At 40.8% G+C, this 7,295-nt stretch overlaps 1 non-coding gene across 1 annotated transcript; it reads left to right on the top strand.

Annotated features, from left to right (window-relative positions):
- Positions 1-569: 569 nt before the first annotated feature.
- LOC139851050 (small nucleolar RNA R71) lies at positions 570-675 on the top strand. The gene has a single exon (XR_011760413.1). It is a non-coding gene; the product is annotated as a small nucleolar RNA R71 (small nucleolar RNA).
- Positions 676-7,295: the final 6,620 nt, after the last annotated feature.

Genomic DNA, 7,295 nt, shown 5'->3' with positions numbered 1-7,295 from the left:
CATAGCCTCAAGATTGGACTTCTTTTCCTCTACTTGGGGTTTTTGGAAATACCCAGCTTGTTGTTGAAAACCCCCACTAGAACCCGGTTGAAACCTCGAACCCTGATTTCCTTGAGGATTATAAGGATTTTTGAAATTTTTGTTGAACTGAGCCCTTTCCTGAAACTGATTGTTGTTCTCTTTACTAATAAAATCAATTTCTTCTTTCTGATTCATAGTCAAACCCGCATCACAATCCTTAGTCAAATGAAGCTCACCACAGAATTCTCACCCAACTTTCATACCATGGATGTCTTTGTCCAGCTTCTCTAAGTGTCTCCCAAACTTATCCAACTTTGCATTAATCGAACCATAGTCATCGTAAGCACCGACGCTTGTGACTGAAGAAGAAGAACGAGATAAATCATTATCCTAATGCTACTCATGAGAGTACTCAGCTTGCCTCTCAATTATCTCATACGCCCCTGTTCGGTTTTTTTCTTGAGATACCTCATGCTGCTTGATCAATAGTAACACGGGTGCTGATGCTACGCCCCTTATAAAAAGTTTGTACCTTATGAAAGGTATCTAACCCATGTTGAGGACAGGATCGCAACAACCGGCTGAGGCGATTCCAAGCATCATAAAAAGTCTCGTTAGACTTTTGATGAAACTAAGAAATCTCTTGTTGAAGTCGAATGGCCTTAGACAAAGGAAAATACTTGCTTAAAAACTTTTCCATCAACGTGTTCCAATCCTCAATCGTACCCTCAGGTAAACTATCCAACCAAACTCTAGCTTCCCACTTAGTGACCATGGGAAAAGCTTCAAGTAAATAACATGATCATGGACATTCCTGAACTTGAACAGACCACAAATCTGCAGAAAAATACGAATATTCTCTTTAGCATCCTCTTGTGGTTCCCCTCCAAACTGACATTTGGACCCAATCAGGCTGATGATGGTGTAACACCCCAGCTTAACATGACGATAATATTGTACACTTTGCCCGCAGGCGCACGGCTTTTTATTGGCGACCACACACGAGAATCACTTTCCCAGGAGGTTACCCATCCTAGTAGTTCTCTCTCCTGAGCATGCTTAATCACAATGTACTCGCACACTCGCTCTTCCTGTGATCCCAAAACGCGTTGTGTTATTTAAGCGTGAGTATTACCTTATAATCCCATGATCACACATGTCCGTGGGCGATGTAAAATTTGCCTAGGGTGTTACATTCACCCCCCTTAGAGACTCATCGTCCTCGATGACGTTTTCCCCACCACCCCCAATGACACATGAGTGGCTCTGATACCATTCTTTAACACCCCAGCTTAACATGACCACAATATTGTCCGCTTTGCCAGCAGGCGCGCGGCTTTTTCTTGGCGACCACACACGAGAAGCACTTTACCAGGAGGTCACCCATCCTAGTAGTTCTCTCACCCGAGCACGCTTAATCACAATGTACTCACACACCCGCTCTGCCTGTGATCCCAAAACGCGTTGTGTCATTTAAGCGTGAGTATTACCTTATAATCTCATGATCACTCATGTCCGTGGGCGATGTGAACTTTGCCTAGGGTGTTACAGATGGGGCCCTTAATTTTGAAATTGTAACATCCCGCCTTTTTCCGTTTACTTTCCGTTTGTTCATTTTAAAGTCCGTTATATGTTTAAAACATCTCCCGTTGATACGCGTTTTAAATTATCTCGTTTTGGTAATTCACTCACCCGAACGAAAGTTGAGGGACTAAACTTGACAAGGGATCAAACCCTTGACTAGGTCAAAGGGTCAAACCCCTTTCATCCATTCATTTTGCATCCTCATCTTTTACTACTTCCTTTTTTCTCTCAAAGAACAACAACAAGAATCATCATCCAAATCCGAGCTAGCGGGTGTTTTGCAAAACAAATTACATTTTTGGAATCCTTGCAACTTCCTCTTCGATTCCATACCAATTTCATTACATTTGAGTAACTTTCTAAAATCACTAGATTTTATGTTCTTGATGTTTTTAACTTATAAAGTTGTTAGTTAGTGTCTATGGCTCAAGTCTAACATGAATATATGATTTATATGCTCGATCTCGTTGTTTTAGTGTAACTAGCATGAACATGAATAGTGTGTGTTTGATTTTGAGTTTTGGATGATTTAATGTTGTTGTTATGATAAAGTGCAAGTATTAAATGTGTTCCTAGTATCACTAGCTTCAATTTGATGTGTAGGTTGCTTTAGAAAACTTCATGAACTTGATTAGTGAATTTGGTAAAATTGGGTTAGGGTTTGATGAACGTGAAATGGACTTTTGATGCTTGGAATGACATGAAATGTTATTAGTAAATATTAGGTTGTATTGTATGCTTGATTACCTTCGAGACAGCATATCATTCATGTAATTGGTTGCCGAATCATTGATTTGCATTTATGAACTTGAATGCATTAAATGATTGAGCATTCAATGTGATTTTGGTTTTCGTAAAGGTAAATGTGAATGATGAAATATGTTTAGATGTTTTCCTTATCAAAATACCTTTCCGATGATATAAGATACATGTTTTGGTTGTTTGCGGATCATAAAATGTGTTAGTTTGGTTTTTGGTTCGTGCACTTAGAAGTTTTCTGCATCAGACTTGAATACCAATCTGGACGTCGTCCAGATCCTTGGACGCTGTCCCAGATTTCAAAGCTGGACGCTGTCAAGATATTTGGACGTCGTCCCAGCCTTCAAAGCTGGACGCCGTCCAGACAATCTGGACGCCGTCCAGATACACTGGCAGGCTTCTGTCTCCGTTGGTCATTTTACGAAAAATGTTTGCTATGCTATGGACCTCCGATTCACATGTAACTTGTTCTAACATGCTCATATATGATTAAAAACCTCATAAAAATAGTTCGAGACCCGACCCGAACGTGTTGACTTTTTCGTTGACTTTGACCCGACCTAAGTTGACTTTTAATCAAACTTAACCAAATGTTTGTGCAATCGTTCTAACATGCTTTTATACTTGTACCTTGCATGAAACATGACAATTTGATTCACATGCTATTATGATCGAGTCTTAACGAGCCATAGGACTAATTGAACACTTTGACCTATCGTGTTTACCGATATTGATATAAACCTATTTGTTTAGGTCAAGACTAGCATTGTTCTTTGTACACATTACTTGTTGAAGTACTTATTACTCGTGCACACAAGGTGAGATCATAGTCCCACTTTTACTCTTTTGCACTTACATTTGGGATGAGAAAACATAAACGTTTCTTTTTACTAAGTAAACACAAGTACAGGAAAACAAACATTCTACATACGAGTTTGAACAAAAATCATCAATTCGATTATCATTAGTTACACTTGCCGGGTGTAAGCGAGAACTTATGTTATATGCCCATATGGGTTTGACAAACCCTCATTCAAACGGTTCGCTACCGTTTACGAATGAAATATATTTTCGAGAAACAGTGTATGTTCTAACACTATTGTGATGGGGTTTTATGAAAGGAATGTTAAGCATTGATAATTGGGTGCTCGTGAAACAAACTTTTGGAATGTATTACTATTACATCATTGTTGCAAATCTTGTGGTTCACTTGTACTTACTTACTTAAACCTATGATTTCACCAACGTTTTCGTTGACAGATTTCTATGTTTTTCTCAGGTCCTTGAACGTTTTGTGATACATGCTTCCGCTCATTACCTTGATACTTGCTTGGATGTCGAGTATACATGCATACGTGGAGCGTCTTTTGGCTACTTTTAAATTGTGTCGCATATGTTTAAATTGTACTTTAAACTTTGTAATGTAACTAGTTGCCGAACTACTTTGTAAACCTTGAAACATCTTTACTTTTGAAATGAATGCGACATACTTTTGGTCAAATGTTGTTTTAAAGACTTGTGACCATGTAACGGGACCTAAGTAGACGGCGCCGTCAATGACGACTTTGTTCGGGTCGCTACAGATGGTATCAGAGCATTGGTTGTAGGGATTTAGAGTTCATTGGTGTCAACCCCAAGTCATAGGGTACATTAGTGAGTCTAGACTACAACCGGCATATAGACTTGAAGTAGGAATTACTTGACTACTTGTGCATCCATACTCGAACGTTTCTACTCATATCTACTTTTATTTCATCTTAATCTCACGTTGTTTAAATTGATTGACGCGCCACCTTGACTTAGTGAAGTAATGTCGAATGCACATATGAATTAGGGTAATATAATTTCCGGGATTATATTACGGTGACTCATATGAACGTTCCGACATTATGACACAAAGAATTTAAGGCGAGTCAAGAAAATTTTTCTTTATCTTTATTCCATATCATGATTAGTATTATTAAAAATACTAATCAACGGTATTCTTGTGTTTTGAAGGAACAATGCCTCCTCGTCGTGTGCCACGCCATGAAACTCTCGAACAAGCTCTACAACGGATGATAGCCACTGCCGTGGATGCGGCTATGGCCGGTCACTCCTCCAACAACAACAATAACAACAACCACAACAACAACAATCAAGGGGCCGGTAACTCAACCGAGGGATGCTCCTATAAAGCTTTCATGGGGTGCAAACCTCATACTTTTGATGGGACTGGGGGACCGGTTACTCTCACTCGATGGTTCGAACAAACGAGGCCATCTTTAGCATAAGCGGTTGTTGAGACCAAGATAAGGTCAAATACTCCACTCACACTTTCGCCGGTGTCGCCCTCACATGGTGGAACACCTATGTACAATCGGTGGGTACCGATGAAGCTCACGCCCTCTCTTGGGCCGACTTAAGGGAAAAGATGATTGTCGAATATTTCCCTCGTGAAGAAACCCGAAGGCTCGAACAAGAGTTAAGAACTTTAAAGGCGGTCGGAGATGATCTCAAGGCTTATAATCAACGATTTTCCAAACTAGCCTTGATGTGCCCAAATCTTGTGAACCCCGAAGCTTTAAGGGTTGAACTTTACATGGATGGTCTTCCAAAGAGCATCAAACACGGAGTAATGTCATCCAAACCCACTAATCATCAAGAAGCTTTGAACATGGCCCGCAAATTGATAGAAACGGTGGACGAAATTGTAGTGTCGGCACCTAAAGCCGAGGATAAGTCGGGTAACAACAAAAGAAAATGGGAATCCCCCCAAACAAGCAACAACAACTTTGCTAAGAAGCCTTACACCTCCGACGGCAAGAAGGGTTATGTCGGGAACCTACCTCTTTGCAACAAATGCAACAAACATCACTTTGGTGAATGTGGCAAATTAATTTGTCACCGGTGCCAAGGAGTTCGTCATAAGGCCAATGAGTGTAAAAGTGTTGCCCCCATCGCTCGAAAGGGGCCCAATGCACCAAAAACGGGCACTTGTTATGAATGTGGCCAAACGGGCCATTATAGAAATGCATGCCCGAAGAGGAAAGATAACCCCAATACGCGCGGCCGAGCTTTCAACATCAACACCGAGGAAGCCCGAGATGACAATGACTTGGTCACGGGTACGTTTCTTCTCAACAACTCTTATGTTACTTGTTTATTCGATTCGGGTACCGATAAATGCTTTGTATCCAAGACTTTGACTCATTCTTTTAGCACTCCACCATTTTCATTAGATACCACTTATACCATTGAAGTGGCCAACGGGAAAATATTGAATGCCGACACATATTACCGGGGGTGCATATTAAACATTTTGGGTAATGAGTTTGAAATTGACTTGATACCCATGGAACTAGGAAGCTTCGATGTAATAATCGGTATGAATTGGTTAGCCAAGACAAAATCTCACATCCTTTGTGATCTTAACGCAATCCGAATTCCTATCGAGAATGGTGAACCTTTGATTGTTTATGGCGATAAGAGTTGCACCGGACTCAACCATGTTTCGTGCCTTAAAGTTAGAAAACTACTCCATAAGGGTTGTTTTGCGATCCTTGCCCGTGTTAGGAAAGTCGAGTCCGATGAGAAGCATATCGATGAGGTGCCAATTGTTAGTGACTTTTCCGATGTATTTCCCGACGAATTTTCGGGTCTTCCACCTCATCGACCGGTAGAATTCCAAATCGATCTTATTCCAGGAGCCGCACCCGTAGCACATGCACCATATAGACTTGCTCCATCCGAAATGCAAGAATTGCAAAGTCAAATCCAAGAACTACTCGATCGTGGTTTTATCCAACCTAGCCATTCACCGTGGGCCGCTCCGATTTTATTCGTTAAGAAGAAAGATGGATCCCTACGAATGTGCATTGATTATCGTAAACTAAATAAATTGACGGTTAAGAACCGATATCCTCTTCCTCGCATCGATGACCTCTTTGATCAATTACAAGGGTCTTGTATATATTCAAAAATCGATCTCCGTTCGGGTTATCATCAACTAAGGGTTAAGGAGGAAGACGTCTCCAAAACCGCTTTCCGGACTCGTTATGGTAGTTATGAATTCCTTGTCATGCCATTTGGTCTCACTAATGCACCGGCAGTGTTCATGGATCTTATGAACCGCGTGTGCAAACCGTACCTTGACAAATTCGTTATCGTGTTCATCGATGATATTTTGGTCTATTCTAAAAACGAAGAAGAACACGAGGAACATCTCCGACTTGTGCTTGAACTTTTAAGACAAGAACGACTCTATGCCAAATTCTCCAAGTGTGAATTTTGGTTGAAGGAAGTTCAGTTTCTTGGTCATGTTGTAAGTGATCAAGGTATTAAAGTCGATCCATCAAAAATCGAAGCCATTAGTAAATGGGAGACTCCTACTACTCCTACTCACATTCATCAATTTTTGGGTCTCACCGGATATTATCGTAGATTCATCAAGGATTTCTCTTTGGTTGCTCGTCCTCTAACCGCGTTAACTCACAAGGGAAAGAAATTCATTTGGGCAACCGAACAAGAATCCGCATTTCAAATCTTGAAAACGAAGCTAACCACCGCTCCTATCTTGTCACTTCCCGAAGGCAACGATGATTTTGTTGTGTATTGCGACGCCTCGAAACATGGTTTTGGGTGTGTGTTGATGCAACGAACGAAAGTCATTGCTTACGCTTCTCGACAACTCAAAATTCATAAACGAAACTATACGACACATGATCTCGAACTCGGAGCCGTTGTCTTCGCACTTAAAATGTGGAGACACTATCTTTATGGAACCAAAAGTACCATCTTCACCGATCACAAAAGCCTTCAACACATCTTCGATCAAAAACAACTAAACATGAGACAACGATGGTGGATTGAAACTTTAAACGATTATGATTGTGAGCTTCGTTACCATCCCGAAAAGGCAAATGTAGTAGCCGATGCCTTAAGTCGAAAAG

This window comes from Rutidosis leptorrhynchoides, chromosome 5 (genome assembly GCF_046630445.1).
Source record: "Rutidosis leptorrhynchoides isolate AG116_Rl617_1_P2 chromosome 5, CSIRO_AGI_Rlap_v1, whole genome shotgun sequence".
Lineage (NCBI taxonomy): Eukaryota > Viridiplantae > Streptophyta > Magnoliopsida > Asterales > Asteraceae > Rutidosis > Rutidosis leptorrhynchoides.
Note: the sequence above shows the minus strand (reverse complement) of the source record. Positions and strands in the feature narration are given on the sequence as shown.